The sequence below is a fragment of the Poecilia formosa genome, unplaced genomic scaffold, assembly GCF_000485575.1.
Source record: "Poecilia formosa unplaced genomic scaffold, Poecilia_formosa-5.1.2 Scaffold34, whole genome shotgun sequence".
In the NCBI taxonomy this organism is placed as follows: Eukaryota; Metazoa; Chordata; class Actinopteri; order Cyprinodontiformes; family Poeciliidae; genus Poecilia; species Poecilia formosa.
The window spans coordinates 2,108,568-2,127,750 of NW_006799973.1; the positions used below are offsets into that span (position 1 = coordinate 2,108,568).

General features: G+C 35.6%; 1 protein-coding gene and 1 long non-coding RNA gene across 5 annotated transcripts in view; one reads left to right on the forward strand and one right to left on the reverse strand.

Moving 5' to 3' along the window:
- The window catches only part of cd4-1 (CD4-1 molecule), a 42,618-nt gene that overhangs the window by 10,510 nt on the left and 12,925 nt on the right, over positions 1-19,183 (forward strand). For 2 of the 4 annotated variants that reach the window (XM_007550186.2, XM_007550185.2), the window contains exon 2: positions 4,384-4,514. The gene's annotated coding sequence lies outside the window, so the exon portion shown is untranslated. Of the gene's footprint in view, positions 1-3,857; positions 4,515-8,691; positions 8,783-19,183 lie in introns of those variants that run through there. The other 2 variants (XM_007550184.2, XM_007550183.2) reach the window with 2 other exon arrangements.
- On the reverse strand, positions 3,780-6,150 carry LOC103136774 (uncharacterized). Its single transcript, XR_476064.2, has 3 exons — positions 6,036-6,150; positions 5,565-5,625; positions 3,780-3,861 (listed from the first exon to the last, which is right to left on the reverse strand). It is a non-coding gene; the product is annotated as an uncharacterized LOC103136774 (long non-coding RNA).

Genomic DNA, 19,183 nt, shown 5'->3' on the forward strand with positions numbered 1-19,183 from the left:
GATCGATCGCTGAGGGAAACCCTCAGAAGGAGAACCCGGGGGATGAGCAGAGTGAAAAATGTGAATCATTCCTTGTTTTTTGATCGTGTCCCACACTGGGTCTTTCTTTCTTTCGGTAATGACACGTTGTGATACGCACACCCTCGTTAGGTGAGTGACTAACGAGGGAGTCCTCACTTTCAGGTGTTTTCCGTTAAAATCATGAATCGACAGAGAGGAACGCCACGCTTTTCCCCCAGTGTTTTTAAACAGATTTGTACCCAGGCTCTCTTTAAGGTCGGTTTATTATTTACAGGAGACGTGTTTCTAACCTGCAGGTCTCGTCGTGCAGAGGAAGCGACAGGCCCGTTTCATTTACGAGCTCAGAGGGAACAGAAGCAGGTGTGAAGCCTTCATGAAGGCAGTACAGAGGCAAGCACAGAAACCTCAGAGAGACACATGAGACGTGTATGAGATGTTTGTTTTGTCCTTGTTGTGGTTCCTGTCTCCAAACCACCTCAGCAGTGTGTTTCTGAAGCACCGGCCCCACTGATCTTATAACTGTAGCTGCTTAGGTGAAAATTTACTCTATAACACGATTAACCGTGTGAAATGTGCTGGACTGTATCTATTTTTTAAAATGTTTCTCCTTTTACAAATCAGGTTTTTTGTGTATCTAAGCAGATTTGAAGCATTTAGCTTGGGAAATAATATAAAAAAAGGACAAATGTCTGTGTGCAGCTTCACTTATATTTGAGAAACTAAAGTTTTAACAGGTGATTTGCACACAGACCAACCAAAACCATGAACAAAAGTCATGTCTCAAACAGAAACGTGTTTATAAAAATCCTCTCAGCGCTTTAGAAATGCACCGATCTGGCCTCTTTGTCTGATACCGATTGGTTTTTGATGTAAAAGGCCGTAACATATAAAAGATAAAGAATATTCTAGTTAATGCATCAAAGCAGGGCTGCACAAGTCCAGTCCTCTAGCTGCTCTCTTGCAACTTTTTTTGGTCACTTAGATCTTTATTAGTGTGTTTTTCAACGAAAAGACAAATTAAAAACTGAAAACGAGCTGCCTATTGAGACTGTAATGTTTTGACAATTTAGCAGACTAAGTATATTCATCAATTATTATTCCAGTCCTTATTCTGCATTTAAAGTCTTATAAAATGTAATTTTCCAATTTTCTCCATCGAAAATATTTCTTCTACAATTGTTATCCTCTTGCAACTTTTACTTCACCAAAACTCTTGAATCAAATGACTGAATTTCATCATCATCATCATCATTCAGCTCTGTATTGAACCGCTCATTTGATTCAGGCGCGTTAGAGAAGGATGTATCTAAACGTTACAGGACAGTAGCGCTTGACGACTGGACTTGAGCACCGCTTCATCAAAGCACATTGCTCATAACCTTTATCCGATCTTTATTTAATTAATTTAGAAAAAGTATGTGTTGATTGATGTGTTTCAAATTCAAAAATAATGGGAAGTCTTCTTTCAGTGCATTCAATGACTTTAGAGAATCTGATTTTTCAGTATTTGACCTGCCTGGTCAAACGAATCTGGCTAGTTCTGGCGTCTCTCTCTTGTCTGCATGAGGTTGAACTTAGACGAAACTGAGCAAAGACATAAATTCTGCGCTGGATTCAGATGGACATAGTTTAATTTTTAGCGAGACGCTTTTCAGACATGATGCTGAAAATGGAAAATGTTCTTTGTTAACCTTTTTTAACCAAATGTTTTCATGTTCATTTTAATTTCAAATTTAGCTGGACCACAAACATCTAGTGACTTTTAGGACTTGGGTCCCCATTCATTAAGTTCAGCTGAAAACAGAGTTTTTGAAAAAAGAGTGAATCAGATCGCGTTTGTGTTGTTGAGAAGAAAGGCAACAGTTTTGGACGCAGCATCTCCTGAATGTTAAAACTGATCATTGTGAGCAGATCTTTAACTTCAGTCCTCCAATAGTTTCTCATATAGAAAGTAGTTGATTTTATGCAGCAGATTTTTACTTTATATTTCAGAAACAAATAAAGTGAATATAGATTTTTGCAATAAAAAACACAAGTCTCTACAAAAGCTAAGAATTTGTTTGGTTGTTTAATTTTGTTTTTAAATGCCAAAGTTGGGCTTTGATAAACTGTTTCCAAATGATTATTTTTTACACGTTTTAAACTAAAGTATTACAGTTTTTTCATATGTAAAAATGGTGAAACTTTCCACCAATACTTATGTGTTCCCGGAACATACCCACGGCTCATTTTAATCATCATTTAATCAGAGGTTAAATTTGCTCATGAAGGCATAAAACAAAAATCATACTATCTTTCTTCCCTTTTTAATGTATTCGTTGAGGAAAGAAGCAATGGAACGACTTGATATGAAAAGCCGGAGACTAAAAATAAAACTTGGTGCAAAAGATAAACTTTGAATTATTAGTCCATAATTGTAATACCTTCAGAAACAAACAGCCACCACTGATCGCAAAGTGAAATGTTTAATTTCTCCAGTTCATTCTTAGTGAAAGCCAGAGAGAGCAGAAAAGGAACAATATCCTAGCTGTAAATAAAAACTATGGCCATCTGAAGGTTTAGATTTGCAGAAAATACTGAAAAAGGTTAATGTTGTAGTAAAACTGCCAACAACAAGCTTCCAGTGGGCAGGAATAAAACACGATTACAAGACCAACACAGCCACAGTCATCAACTGTGCTGAGATTATTAAAGTCCATCTTGATGGAGGTGATATAAGTTATTTAAATGGTCATTTCTCACCAGTTATCAGGGCCACGTTATTGACGGCGGCAGACTGACTGACGAGTTTTCAAAAACCAGATTCACAGACAAGTTTCAGTCCTTATCTAGATTAACGTTCGACACAGAAGCGAATGATGTTTCATGTGAAGACTTTTTAATTACTGGTCCAAATTACAATAAAATAATTTACATTTTGATGAAGACAACAGAGTGTTGAATTTTTAACACTTCCCTCAAAGCTGCAGATTCAACAATGAGAAATGGCAGAAACACACAAACTATTGTTTTCTGTCTAAAAAAAGACAAAATTTGTCTAAGCACGCTAAAGTTGAGCAAATGGACTAACAAAGTTCTGCTTTATTTATTTTGGACTAACTAGGTTAATTGGGTTAAAAAGACAAACTTGACCTGAACAGTCCTATGTCCATGGATGTTCAGTGTTTGGACCTTGCTAAAGTTTCTTTTTGGGATTCTTTCAGTTTGTGTGGTAATGCAGATTTTCGATATTTGAGTTTTTAAATGCACAAAAAGACGTGGACATTCTGCGTCCTCTAAATCCAAAGAAACCTCCGTTCCAGCTCTCGTTCCTCGTTTCGACATTGATTTGTTGTGGTGCTAAGAAGCTTTGGACTTGTTACACTGGTGAGCCGATTCAGGCATTAAAAATGTTCAACCTAAAAACATGGAAGACTGAGCCCCATATGGATCAGAGAGAGAGCCAGCGCTTCAACGGAGGCTCCTGTCCTCCACGCGGTTGGCCCCAGTTCGCTTCCCGGACCTGGGCCGTTTTCTGCATGTTTTCCACTTCTCTCTGTTTGCCCTTCCTCTTGTCTACCTGCTGCTAAATAAAGGCCACTAAAAACCTTTAAAAAGAGCATTAAACACTAAAAAAGCCGTGATAAATTCTGATCTCGTGATTTGACGGGTTGTTTGTAAACAGGCGCCGAGGTCGGTCGTAAACTTCTGAGATGGAACTGGTTAATTTTTACTACATATTAAATTATGTAGGTTATTCTAAATACAATTAACTGTTCTCAAGCTGTAGTTATTTATTTTGTTCAACATGTCTGGCAGTGAAAAAATAGAAGACAAGATCCGAGAAGTCTGCTTCTACACCTGCAGAAAGAGAGAAAAAAATTATAAAACAGAGAAAAAATGTTTCTTTCTCTAATGGTTCTTGTGTAATTATATATATCTTTGTTTGTGGGTGGCTTAGTTTTCAGGGATGGTTCCTTTTTTAATCTACCCGCACTGTGAAGGCCGAGTTTGGATATTTTGTACGGAAATGAAAACAAATTGCAAAACATATTGCATAAAATATTGTTATTTGTTTAAAATGTGTTCATTAGATATTTATTAGACCAATAGGCTTTTTATGAAATATTCTGGACAGAAATTGTAAAAAAAAATATCTTATTGATTTAAAACAGTATCTTTACACGACCCAAAAGATGAGTTTTGTGTTTCTAAGCTATAATTCATCCTGGAAATTCTTGTCACAAATAGATGGAAACAGTTTTAGGCTAAAAAAACCTGTAATTTTCATGCAGATGTGTCTCTTTTTTTCTCAGTAACAACCAATCAGAGGTCATTATTCTGATTCCGGCTTTAATTAACAACTGTGTGTCTTTCTTTCAGACCAATCGCTGCTGTGGGAGGTGCAACGGTTCTTAAAAACACAACTCGCTAGATAAATACAAAGCATTTCCGCCTGACTCCGGATCACCGTGTACAACGGATCACACTGAGCTTGACACTTGAAAAGGGCTGTAAGTATAAACTTTCCCTAAATTTAGATATTTACACAGTTAAATTTATTTTTAAAACACATAAATTGCTCTTAACATCTTTGTTAAACAGTGACACCTTTTTTGAACAATGAATTTACAATGATTTCAAGTCATTTGCCCCGCAGCCCCACCGAGGCCTCAACAGCAGACATTTTCTATTTTATTTGTAAATCACAGGATATAAATGCCATGTTTATTCACTGACGCACTGTTTATTCTCTGCATATTTGATCAAACTGAACATAAAAACAAAGTGTCGAGTGTTAAAAGGAAAACAAACTGAGAAATATGTAATTACGGTGAAAGTAATATAAAACGTAAAAGTTTATATTTCAAAGTTTTTTTTTTAGTAAATCCATTTCTGTCTATTTTTTAAAAGAAATTACATATAAAATTTATAGTTCTGTAGGTACAGGACAACTGACCGCTACGATGAGCGCTACTGATGCTCTATGTTTAAATTATGTGCAATTTGCAAATTATAAAGTTAAAATGCAAATATATATATCTATATATATATATATATTAGGATCGTCAAAGTTTTTTTTAATTATACGTAAAGTGATACGATACAATAGGCACAAAAATTGTTAAGATAAACAATCAGTTTGTGTACAATAAGTTACAGTAGTAAAAAAATTTATAACCTCACTCCACTGTAACATTTACCTCTTATACTTAATTTTCTTAAATATCTCCAGCTGTCTAAATGTATTTTCATAATATGTAACAACTACGTATTCAAAAAACTCCATATGGCGTAAAACTGAAGGCGCTATTCAGGAAAACTAATTTAATATTTGAAAATATGAAGTGAAATTCGCCTGTTTAACCAGACTGGACAGCAAGTAATGAGAATATTTTCTCTTTTCTGTCATTGTCAGAGAATAAAAAAGGCAGTTTGCCTCAAATTTCCTCAAATACAAGAAAGAGGCGATTAAAAAAAAGAACAAAACCAACAAACGTTCACAGAACTCCCTCAGTAAAGACTGAACCTCCGTCTGTCCTGTGTTTATAACTTTCTTTTACCTTTCCGCCCTGTTTGGTGCCCTTCCCTCCTCTTCATCAGTGGATCTGAAGCTTCATCCTGCTACAGATACAATCATGGTGGTTTCTGGGTTAAACTTCCACAGGTGCAAAGACTTTGAACGTCTGCTCATCATCTGTGTCACTGCACTCCACATTCACATATCACACTCTTAGAGATCAGCTGTAACAAATACTGAATCATTTTACCTTTCTCAGTCCAAACCTATGTGACTCATGATACTTTCTGCTTTTTAGGCATTCAAAGTTTATTATAGAGACATATGGATAGTATTGCTATCATAAATACACATAAATGTATTTGACATAGTTCTGATAGTGATCCAAGTCACCTATGATTATGCATTTTCCAATTACTCGAGTCTAATACAATACTAAATTAATAATGTTATGTGCAGTTGAGCCCAAAATTATTCTTCTTATTATTTAATGTATTATTTTTTATTTTACCACCTTGTTTCTTCTGAATGCAAGTCACATTGCGCTTCGGAGTGGCGCAGTCAAGATCCACGCTTCAGTCTAACGGAGAACCTGTTAAAGGAGCGAAAGATTAGGGTGATGGCAAGGAGGCCCTCNGGTTTTAGATAGATTCAGATGTGTTTGAGCTTAAAAAATGTCTCCATAATTGAAATATGTACAACAAATACAAGGAATCAGCTGACAGACTGTTTATTACCATTAAATGATAAAAACACAAAAGCAATAAAGAATTGGATCAAAATTCAGTGGGATTTAATGGGTTGTTCCTGTTCATCGCTGCACTTACAACAAATCTGAAACATCAACTTTAAACAGCGGCGTTCTCTCCCTGACACTAATTTACGAGTGTTTCCATTTTTTTTTCAAAGTTACGACAACCAGAGAATTTCAAAATGTCAAAACCTATATGCCAAAAATAGACGCTCGTCTTTACATTGAAAGATCAGAACTTATGCAACTGGAACGCATATATTTTGCAATCAGTGGATAAAAAAGGATGCTAAATATGTGCTAATCCTACAGCAGCAGTTCATACGTGAAGGTGAACAAACTTCAGCACATTTGATTTAAAAGTACATTAATCCTGGAGAGTGAAGCTCTTCTATGGAGGTTTTGTTGACTTTTATCTCCAGCTGCTGCTAATCGATTGAAAACGCTGCTGATAATGTGAAACCTGACTACTGTAACGTTTAGTTTGTATTTAGAATAATAATTGTTTATCTGCATTTGAAAAAAAAAATTTGCAAACTAAATCCTGATCTGGGGAGCACATTTACTGAAGAAAACTGCAGAATATTCATGTACTTTTCTGAAGAGCAGAAGGTTATATAACTGATATTATCACCATAATGACATTCTTGACAAAACGTGTCTCTAATGGCTCCCCCTGGCTCGATGTGCAAAAGCAATGAGATTAGAAATTATATACAGAGCATATTTTGTGTGATTTATGACACTAATAGGGTCATTAGGTCCATGCAGCGCTTGTATGAGTGTCACTGTTGGGTTTTATCGTAAACACACTGCTGGTTTGGAGCTTCTCGTGTAACTCCAGCGAAGGTTTAATAAGAATAAATTGAATAAATCCCAATATTCATGACCTCTGTGGGGAGAAAGCATCAATGCGCCACGCAGGTCGAAGGCTTCATGAGCTGAAACTTTAAGCTGTTAACTGCAGGAGTTTGTTGCAAATGCAAAATACGTTGCAGCTTTTATACATTCTGACAGAAAAGGAACAAGAGTTCAGCTAAAGCCCTTAAACCTGGTGACAGCATAAAACTACCATTTAGTCCATCAAAAGCAACCATCCAGTTTGTATTTTTCTGGGAGATATTATGTCTTGGTGGGTCACAATAACAGATTTTAAAACAACAAAGCGAATCCGTTAAGTTGAATCATGTTCATTTTGGCGCCTGTGCTGCAAAACGAAGCATTTCTTCTGTTAAAAGTGTAAAAATAACAAATAACATCAACCAAATCCGCCCTTATATTGCTGATTTAGAGGACTGATTACATTCATCACACTGAAAAAAATAATTTAAGAAATGAAAAATAAAATCTGAAGCCTGTATTGGTTGAGCTTTGTTGCTATCAGATGTGTAAAAAACTCCAGTGAGCAGAATAATCTGGATTTTTCTGTCTCGCTTCCTGGGATTTATGGATGTGTTGACAAATCATGGAGCCTTGACTTAAAACACTTTTTATTTAAAAATGCAGAAATAATGCATGAATTCTGCTTTGTAGTGATCGTTTGTAAGGCTAAAAATATCTACGAATGTAATGAGATAACTATATGAAATAGTACTAAAAACCGTCCACACCTCTGTTTCGCTGTTTTTTTCCCGAGGGAAATTGTCTCTGATCTGTTATGTAAATAAAAGTCTGTATTTTACTTTACTCTTCTTGCTACAAATCTGATGCAGTGATCATAATCTTCAAAGGTGCTGTTTGTATTTTATCCTGTATATTAATTAAACTCCCAGTATCTGTTACTGGGATTAGTGGACATGTTAGCGCTATGGCTTTAAAACAAAATAGAAAAAAAAAATACATAAAAAACTTTTAATTTTCCCTTTTTGATTCATCAAATTAAGACATAAAAACATTTTTAGTGTTTGGCATTATGATGGTGAGAAGTCCCAAGACATTTCTTTACTAAAATCTTTTTGTATTTTCAGAGGCACTTAAACCGTAGCTGCTCCTTTCATTCTCGTTGTCCAACTCTGAATGTATAAATGCAGTTTGCTTCATCATAAGTGCATAAAATCTATGAATTAGGAGTCAAATCTCGCCTATGCTCTCTTGTCTCAAAAGTGTTAGGGTTCAGATGAGGATTTGGGATTATAAAATTGATTAAATTTAGCTTATTTGAAGAATTATTATCATTAAAAAGCCTTATTATAAGACATAGGCTTGTTATAAAAACCTCCAGTCTATTAAAATTAAAAGATAAATCAAATTTATCATTTAATATAATTCTTTTGCTTTTTCAAGACATGAGCGCATTTGTAACATTGTAAGTCTCGTAAATGGAGGCTCTTTAAGGCTATGACAGCAAACTTTTGTTGCTTCACTTCCTTATTTGTCATATGATCTGATATATTGGGTAGTTTTGGGTGTTTTTTTGTCTCATTTTAGTTTTAGAAATGGTCAAATCTCCTCAGTGACCGCCCCGTATGGACTGCAGGTGGATCAGATGAAATGCTGTAACGACAGTCGAAGTAAGGATTTAAGCTATTAGAGGCGTATTTTTTTGTTGCGGAGGAACAAATGTGTGCAATTTCCAAAATGCAGGAGAATATAATATGCCGTAAGGAGAAAAAGGCTCGTTATGTTCGTGTTCGCTACAAACTAAACTGCTTCAAAAAGCCATTTGTGTGTTCCTCTATTGGGCTTTTAGTCAGTCTGAGGCCATATAATTGCAATATTTTATAATATATTACAATGGGGTGTCTTTGTATAAGCTGTCTGAAGCTTTTTTAGTCCAGTACCAAGTATTTTGTATCATATGTGCTGCAAGATTTTGTCTAAAGACAGAATAGATTCACTTTGATTTAAAAAAAAGAGAAAAGTTATTGATTCTTTTTAAGAAATTACAATTACAATTATTAAAGATAATGCTTGTTCTCTCACAGTCGATATGTCGTCAGAAAGGATTATGTGTTTTTTGCGTGTGAAATAGCTCGGCGTGTTGATGGCTTACGATAAAACTAAGATGAAGAGACTCTGCTTCATAATTTCAATGCAGTCCTGCAGGCATATCTGTCTTGGTGATGTTTGAGCATTTGTACTGCAGTATAACTTTTCCTGAGCTGTTTTTACCTTCGGTCTGCTTACTGTGGGGAATCAGGATCATCAGATGCCTTCGTTGTCCTAAACTTCTGCTGTTTTGCTGATTTCTTTGATGTCCGTCCACTTACTGCACATAAACCTGAAAAACAGCAGTTCTTGATAAACTCTTGGCTTTGTGATGGATTAAAGTGGTACAGCTTTTATTCTGCACCATTTTAAAGAACAAAACCCCCTGAAATTTCTTCATTTCCTCTTGCTGGTTTTAATTCATCATTTCACCCAACGTTTATGTCTACTTTCGAGCCTTAATGTGCGTTTTTTTTTTTCTTCTCTGCAGGCAATTACCAAGCTGTGTTTCCCTGTTATGAAAATATAACTGTCTATTCACTGGGGGTGTCCTCATATGAGACAACAGGATTCCCTTTTCATAGATTCATAATATCCTGCATTACTCAGTTCCCTTTTTCATTGTCTTTCACAAATGAACACACACACATACACACACATTCAGGCATTCAAAGCGAAACCGAAATTCATGAACTGGTGATTATCCCTCCTTCTTGTATTTCCATTTCAAGTTGTGTTTTCCATCAGGAGCCAAAGCAGATCCGCTAATGTGATTTCACTTGCTTTTACTTCACCATAAAACAGCCGTTGTTGTGCAGGAAACCCAAGCACAAATTTGTGCCACATTCATGTTGAGCGCAGTGAGAAGCGGTGCTGTAGAATGGGAGTTTTAGGCATTTTAAACAAGCTGCCAGCTGGGCCGGGCCTGCAGGTGCAAACCGAAGCCCTGCCAAAGGATTTAAACATTTTAAAAACTGAATGTTCTCGATCTGTTCGGAGTCAAACGATCATGTGTTGAGGTGTTTTCCCTCCCTGTAAACTCCCCTCATGTGTAGCTGCAGGCCCACGTAGGTTTCACACGTCGAAATCACTCGAGTTCACGTTTAAGTAAACTCCAGATTGTGATCAGACCTCAGACTCTGCTTGAGATAAGAGTGTTTTTGAGACCGATGAGGTGCTCAACTGATATTATAGGGGCCCGTATCTTTATCAGTTGGGCGCTAAATGCTTCACTACAGGATGTGGGGCAAATTACAGGAAATAAGAGGTGATGGTGAAACTGGTCTGTTGGCCTTTAATGTTTCACAGGTGTGTTTCAGGCCACCAGCAGCAGAGCACCTGTCTGTTTGTAAGATAGTCCTTTGATTCATGATCGCGCTAAACGGATACGTCTGCATGTTAACCACGTAGCATTAAAGCTGCCTTTTACATGAGCTCTACCAAAAGTCTTTACTGACTGAAGAAGTACTCTAAATCTGAACTGGAGGCGCTTTTTAACATCGTTAAAGCAATAGAAGAGCTGCAGGCTTAACTATAACAACCTTTTTTATCCTGCCATTTTACAAAAATTACACATTCAGAAAAATCTCTTTCTGATTTGTTTTGTTTCTGACCGTTGTTACTTCTGTCACTGCAAAAACACAAAATCTTACCAAGTATTTTTGTTCTAGTGTAAATATCTCAGTACATTTCAAATAAAACAAAACTAACTTACAATTAGCTTTTCAGCAAAATATAGGAGGTTATTTTGATTCAATAATTCCTTAATATTGTTGAAAAAGTATTAGCTATAAGTGAAATAATCTCCCAGCGGAACAAGACATTTTGACTTATAGCTAGTTCTTTTTCATCAACATTAAGAAATTATTGACTTAAAGCAAACTCCTACATTTGCTGAAAAGCGACTTGTAAGTTAGTTTTGTCTTATTTCTAATCTATTTGCAGTAGAAAATAATGTAGACATAGAAAATACTTGGTAAGATTTTGTGTTTTTGCAGTGAATTCTCAGATGGTTTATGGCTTTAAGAAAAATTATTCTCCTGAGCTGAGATGTTTGAAAACGCTTCAGGACGGCTGCAATATGGATGGATATAACGCGTCTCCTGTGGATTTAGTAATATTTGTGTAGCAGATTAAACATATCGCCTTTGAACTGTTGAGGGTAAAATTACATTTTCGTCTTTACTTTTTCAAGCATTCACTCTGTTTCTGTCTCCAACGTCAACATCACTAAAACTGCAAACCACTCTAAGTCTCTTCAGTATGCAACATGAAGAATAAAGGCTTTGTGTATAAACAAGCAAATAAAACAGTATTCATTAGGAGGATGAAGGCTGGAGCTTTAATTAGTTTTTTATTTGAGGACATTAAGGGGCGAATCGACTTGGTTCAGTGGCACTTACTTTCTCTGCAGACGCACTGCTCTCCGTCTTCTCTAATATAATGTGTAATTACTCTGAAACAATGAGAGAAAGAAAAAAGAACATCTGTTTACATGACATTGTCATATTGCACGCTTCTGCACCTGTGAATTTGTGGACACTGAACTTTGAGATCGTCCAAATGAAGGACAATAGTTATGCAGAAGAAATTTTTATTTTGATAAATTTTTACTTTGTATTAAAGAACAAAACCTTTAAGATCACTGCAATACTCTTGACAACTTCTACCTCCACGTAGATGCACACATCCATACGGAAACAATATATATATAAGTTCACACAAAAAATTATAAGTTGGCTCTATTCTGATCACAGCAGATTTCTTCTATAAAAAGGGTTGTTTGCTTGATTGTTAATATTTAAAATTTAAACACACAATAATCCACATCTGGCTCAGATCGGAGCTCATCATTGACGAGAAATCAACAAATACCAGCAGAAACCTGCAAGAAGCTGCTCAGAAATATAGACATCGGCTATTTTTAAAGACTTCTTTAATTATAAAGAAGTATAAATATATTTTTTTATTACATTGCAAATCAGTTTTCTGTTTCTATTCCCCTAGATCTGATGCACCTTTTACTTTGCTCTAGTATCTTTTGAGAGATGCTTATCTGATTTCTCATCAGAAACAAAGTTCTTGAAGGAATAAAAATTTAATAAATTCTAAATCTGCTGCTGGGGGTGTGAAAGGTTTTGGGTTTAAATGCAGCTATAGAAATACAGATTGTAACTCTGCTGAATGCTTTATATGTTTTGCAGTCATTTGCCAGATTAAAGAAACATTTTGAAATAACAACCTTTAATCAGGTATTAAACATACATTTCATTAAGACCACAGTTTTGCATTGAAAATATTGTTTATATTAGTCTGATGTAGTATTCTAATCTAGAATGGGATTTCATAAGCTATAAGCAGAAAATCACTATAATTTAGAGAGAAATTTGAGAAAAAAATATTTCAGTTAGTGAATTGAGTTACTGAAATAAATCAACTATTCAATATTCTAATTATTGAATATGGTTGTAAGTAGTATAATATATAGTTAATCGAGGACAGAAGGGAGACATTTCAAAACAAAAAGACAAAAATGCTTTTCAGGAATGACAGAACGCGTTTTCGTGCTACGATGTGTGACGTTTATGCTCCATTTAAGATACGGCTCAAATTGGTATTTGAGCCGTATCTTAAATACGGCTCAAATACCCCTGTATCAGAAATTTCCAGTGGAAATTTCTGATACAGGGGTAGAAATTGATATACAAAATAAGTTTAACTCTTCTTTCACAGCTTAATTTAATCCAATGGCAGAAATATCCCAACATATTTTTATAGCAGACTGATATTATTAAGTAAAGCAGAATATTAATGAAACCAACATCATAGTTAGTTTGTTTTTAATGCTGTATTTTTACATACATTGTTCATCTTTAAATGCATTTTGTTTAAAACACCTTACACTTTGTTTACTTTCACAGTGTAACCTAAGAACATAATAAGATGCCAACACCAAAAATAAACATTCTGGGATTTTTTTTACTTATTTTTCCATACATGTCAGTTTTTGTTTCTATTTCAGTAGCCATATTAGAATTTTTACATGAGTTGGCATAAAAAGATGAATACGTATCTTGATTATTTACAGGAATATAGCAGCGATTTTTGATGCACAAACAGTAAATGATACAGACAGAGCAGAATGTAGGCAGAGCAAGTTTTCCATGGCAAACTAACGTCATCAATAACCTCTGTCATCATTAGCCAATCGCAGATCAAATGGCAGAATGTAGGTTTCTGTCTTAACCACAGTGCATGTAATAAACTGGAGATGCAACGTGCCTCACTGAGGAGAATACCTTGTACGTGAAACCATTTTAAATGACTGAACTGGTGAACCTGTGTGTAAAAGTTGAACTCAACAGTCTGGGAGCTCATACAAGAACAAACTTTTAAGTGTTTTTTTGTGATTTCAGTGATGATGAGGCACGTAATCATACAGACATATTCTGCCATTTTAGTGTTTTTGTTCCTCAGAACTTACAGTTGGATTAAATTAACTGTGGATTCAGTTTTTCTTCTTCAGTAGACTGAAGCTTATTTTTCTTTAGATGATTAGATTTGGGGTTTTACTTTGACTCTTCCTTCCTTTGAGCTTATTTCTGTTGTAATTAATCTTTTCTATCAAACTGTACACTTTAATATATTTTTTTGGATGGGGTCATATTTTAGACTATCATCAAGTTGAACATAATTGTGAAGTGGAAGATAATGGATAAACTGTTTTCAACAATTTTACAAATGAAAACCTGAAAAGTGTGACACACATTTGTATTCAGACTCTTTTATACTCTCATAGATCTAAATAAACCCCCGTATGAAAACCAAATTAGTAAACAAAAGACATGCCTGTAATTTAATTCCAGTGGAATCTGTTCCAGATTCCAGCTGTTGATGTCTGAGATTTGTTAGATAACATTAGTGAACAAAGATCATCTCAAAGAAAAAGGAACAGCAGAAACGTTAAAGGATGCAGGCTAGGTTTTAAACGTTTAGAGACGTTTAATGCCAGGCTAGGTTAGCTAAGCTTTTAGCATCTCAGGGATTGCTTTTCACTCTATCATCTGAACACGTAAACAGCATGGCGCACATCCAAATCTATTATTAGGTCCATATTACTGTAACCTGACAATAGCTGCAGAGATCTAAGTCTTTAAAATGATCAATTAGGAAAATTCACATTTTCTCAAAATTCTCTTTTGTGTCTTAACTGCTTCTAAAAACATTCGAAGCACTTATAAAAACCAGGGTGGTTTTTATAAGCGCTTACATAAAATTTATTTACATTTTATTAAATGCTTTTTTTTTGTTGTTGTTCTGTTTTTACCCAATAAGTTTATGTTTTAAAATTAGCCGTTTAAAAAAGCTACCGTTTGTTCAGTTACAATCAACGGGCACGGAGCCGTTACCTAGCAACCACAGCCGACCCCAGCTGGGGTTGCTAGCTGAGCTCGGCTAGCAACCCCAGCCAGGTCCAGGAGTTTTGCTCAGCAGGTTTTACCGCTATTTGCGCTGTAAAATTTCTGCTGGAAAAGACAAGTGTTTTGCTGTTGACTTACCATTCAGAAAAGATGTTTGTGTAATGTTTAAAGATGGTTGTATAATTGATTGCGCATCTGTTTACAGCCATTTTCACGGCCAATGTAAACGTTGAGTTGGGGGCGTGGCCAGGAGCAGCTTATTTGGATTTAAAGTGACAAGAGACCTTAAAACAGCTCATTCTGAAAGGAACCCAAAATATTCAAAACTGGCTACGCTAGACTAAAATCTCATTATTGAAGAATGACTGTGCAAAAAAATAAATAAAATAAATAAATGGAATGAAAATGTTTTGCATAGCTTATACCATACCATACCAACTTTATTTATAAAGCACTTTAAAACAACCACAGCTGATACAAAGTGCTGTACATTAAAACACAACATAACAATAAATAATAATAATAATAAAATAGAAACTCTTACAGTTTATAAACAAACAAACAAACAAACAAACAAACATACAATTTAAAACTAGATCCCGCTGGAGTTGAAAGCCAAGTAAAATAGATGGGTTTTAAGATTAGCTTTAAAACGCTATAGACCTATCCTAACCAATTCATGGAAGCATAATCTGTTTGTAGTTTAGGGACAGAGCAAACATGTGGAAGAACATGCTCTAGACTCATTTAAATGAGTTTAAAATGTCATATCTTAAGCACAAAACATAACATAGCTGTACTCATCACCTTGAAAATACCATCTCCATTTAGAAACATAGTGGTGACAGGATCATGCTGTGGGAATACTTTCTTTCAGTAGGCCAAGGGAAGCTATTTAGAGTTGATGGAAGATGGGTGACGCTAAACACAGGACAATAATATAGGAAAACATGTTAGAGGCTGCCAAACATTTAAGCTAGAAGCGAAGGTTCAGGTTCCAGTAGAACAACAACAACCATAAACATACAGCAGAGATACTATGGAACGATTTAATTTAGATGGTATAGTGGCTCAGTCAAAGTTCAGAAAAAAAATTAAGTGAGAATCTGTAGGAAATACTTCATGTTAAAAGAGGTCCCCTAAATATCTGACTGAGAATTAGTTATTTTATGAAGAACAACAAGGAGCTTGAGTCTGAAAGTTTTGGCTAAGGAAAGCTAAATACAAATTCACATTACACTTTTTGAACAAGAAACATTGAACATCTGCTTGATACTGTACTCTGATTTATTGTAATCCTGTTTGTGTTATAAACTACTCTGTCAAAAACAAGGAGCCTGTATTTCCATTCTGACGAAGTGATCACAGAGCAGCCTACTAACCAAAAATAACATCACAGATGAAGAAGAAATGAGTGGGAGAGACCGTAAACTTTTCTGTCCTCATCCCCTGTTTCACAATGTTGAGGTTTCAAACAAGCTTGAATGAAGTTCCCCTCCATCAGCTAAAAGACAAAAATGTTTTCAGTCTCTGAGCAGAATGTCACTTGTTTTTCATTCTCTTTTCCACTGACATTTTGTGCATTGACACATCTGAAGTGTTGCAGAGAATGAAACATTTTGCTCTTTTCCACTGGGCCTCAAAGCATCCACTGGCTGTTTATTTGTTTAAATTAGCTTTAACCCAAAATGGTTATTCTGAATGCAAAATAACGGAAGAAAACCTGAGATCGATCGCTGAGGGAAACCCTCAGAAGGAGAACACGAGGGATGAGCAGAGTGAAAAATGTGAATCATTCCTTGTTTTTTGATCGTGGCCCACACTGGGTCTTTCTTTCTTTCGGTAATGACACGTTGTGATACGCTCACCCTCGTTAGGTGAGTGACTAACGAGGGAGTCCTCACTTTCAGGTGTTTTCCGTTAAAATCATGAATCGACAGAGAGGAACGCCACGCTTTTCCCCCAGTGTTTTTAAACAGATTTGTACCCAGGCTCTCTTTAAGGTCGGTTTATTATTTACAGGAGACGTGTTTCTAACCTGCAGGTCTCGTCGTGCAGAGGAAGCGACAGGCCCGTTTCATTTACGAGCTCAGAGGGAACAGAAGCAGGTGTGAAGCCTTCATGAAGGCAGTACAGAGGCAAGCACAGAAACCTCAGAGAGACACATGAGACGTGTATGAGATGTTTGTTTTGTCCTTGTTGTGGTTCCTGTCTCCAAACCACCTCAGCAGTGTGTTTCTGAAGCACCGGCCCCACTGATCTTATAACTGTAGCTGCTTAGGTGAAAATTTACTCTATAACACGATTAACCGTGTGAAATGTGCTGGACTGTATCTATTTTTTAAAATGTTTCTCCTTTTACAAATCAGGTTTTTTGTGTATCTAAGCAGATTTGAAGCATTTAGCTTGGGAAATAATATAAAAAAAGGACAAATGTCTGTGTGCAGCTTCACTTATATTTGAGAAACTAAAGTTTTAACAGGTGATTTGCACACAGACCAACCAAAACCATGAACAAAAGTCATGTCTCAAACAGAAACGTGTTTATAAAAATCCTCTCAGCGCTTTAGAAATGCACCGATCTGGCCTCTTTGTCTGATACCGATTGGTTTTTGATGTAAAAGGCCGTAACATATAAAAGATAAAGAATATTCTAGTTAATGCATCAAAGCAGGGCTGCACAAGTCCAGTCCTCTAGCTGCTCTCTTGCAACTTTTTTTGGTCACTTAGATCTTTATTAGTGTGTTTTTCAACGAAAAGACAAATTAAAAACTGAAAACGAGCTGCCTATTGAGACTGTAATGTTTTGACAATTTAGCAGACGAAGTATATTCATCAATTATTATTCCAGTCCTCATTCTGCATTTAAAGTCTTATAAAATGTAATTTTCCAATTTTCTCCATCGAAAATTTTTCTTCTACAATTGTTATCCTCTTGCAACTTTTACTTCACCAAAACTCTTGAATCAAATGACTGAATTTCATCATCATCATCATTCAGCTCTGTATTGAACCGCTCATTTGATTCAGACGCGTTAGAGAAGGATGTATCTAAACGTTACAGGACAGTAGCGCTTGACGACTGGACTTGAGCACCACTTCATCAAAGCACATTGCTCATAACCTTTATCCGATCTTTATTTAATTAATTTAGAAAAAGTATGTGTTGATTGATGTGTTTCAAATTCAAAAATAATGGGAAGTCTTCTTTCAATGCATCCAATGACTTTAGAAAATCTGATTTTTCAGTATTTGACCTGCCTGGTCAAACGAATCTGGCTGGTTCTGGTGTCTCTCACTTGTCTGCATGAGGTTGAACTTAGACGAAACTGAGCAAAGACATAAATTCTGCGCTGGATTCAGATGGACATAGTTTAATTTTTAGCGAGACGCTTTTCAGACATGATGCTGAAAATGGAAAATGTTCTTTGTTAACCTTTTTTAACCAAATGTTTTCATGTTCATTTTAATTTCAAAGCTAGCTGGACCACAAACATCCAGTGACTTTTAGGACTTGGGTCCCCATTCATTAAGCTTAGCTGAAAACAGAGTTTTTGAAAAAAGAGTGAATCAGATCGCGTTTGTGTTGTTGAGAAGAAAGGCAACAGTTTTGGACGCAGCATCTCCTGAATGTTAAAACTGATCATTGTGAGCAGATCTTTAACTTCAGTCCTCCAATAGTTTCTCATATAGAAAGTAGTTGATTTTATGCAGCAGATTTTTACTTTATATTTCAGAAACAAATAAAGTGAATATAGATTTTTGCAATAAAAAACACAAGTCTCTACAAAAGCTAAGAATTTGTTTGGTTGTTTAATTTTGTTTTTAAATGCCAAAGTTGGGCTTTGATAAACTGTTTCCAAATGATTATTTTTTACACGTTTTAAACTAAAGTATTACAGTTTTTTCATATGTAAAAATGGTGAAACTTTCCACCAATACTTATGTGTTCCCGGAACATACCCACGGCTCATTTTAATCATCATTTAATCAGAGGTTAAATTTGCTCATGAAGGCATAAAACAAAAATCATACTATCTTTCTTCCCTTTTTAATGTATTCGTTGAGGAAAGAAGCAATGGAACGACTTGATATGAAAAGCCGGAGACTAAAAATAAAACTTGGTGCAAAAGATAAACTTTGAATTATTAGTCCATAATTGTAATACCTTCAGAAACAAACAGCCACCACTGATCGCAAAGTGAAATGTTTAATTTCTCCAGTTCATTCTTAGTGAAAGCCAGAGAGAGCAGAAAAGGAACAATATCCTAGCTGTAAATAAAAACTATGGCCATCTGAAGGTTTAGATTTGCAGAAAATACTGAAAAAGGTTAATGTTGTAGTAAAACTGCCAACAACAAGCTTCCAGTGGGCAGGAATAAAACACGATTACAAGACCAACACAGCCACAGTCATCAACTGTGCTGAGATTATTAAAGTCCATCTTGATGGAGGTGATATAAGTTATTTAAATGGTCATTTCTCACCAGTTATCAGGGCCACGTTATTGACGGCGGCAGACTGACTGACGAGTTTTCAAAAACCAGATTCACAGACAAGTTT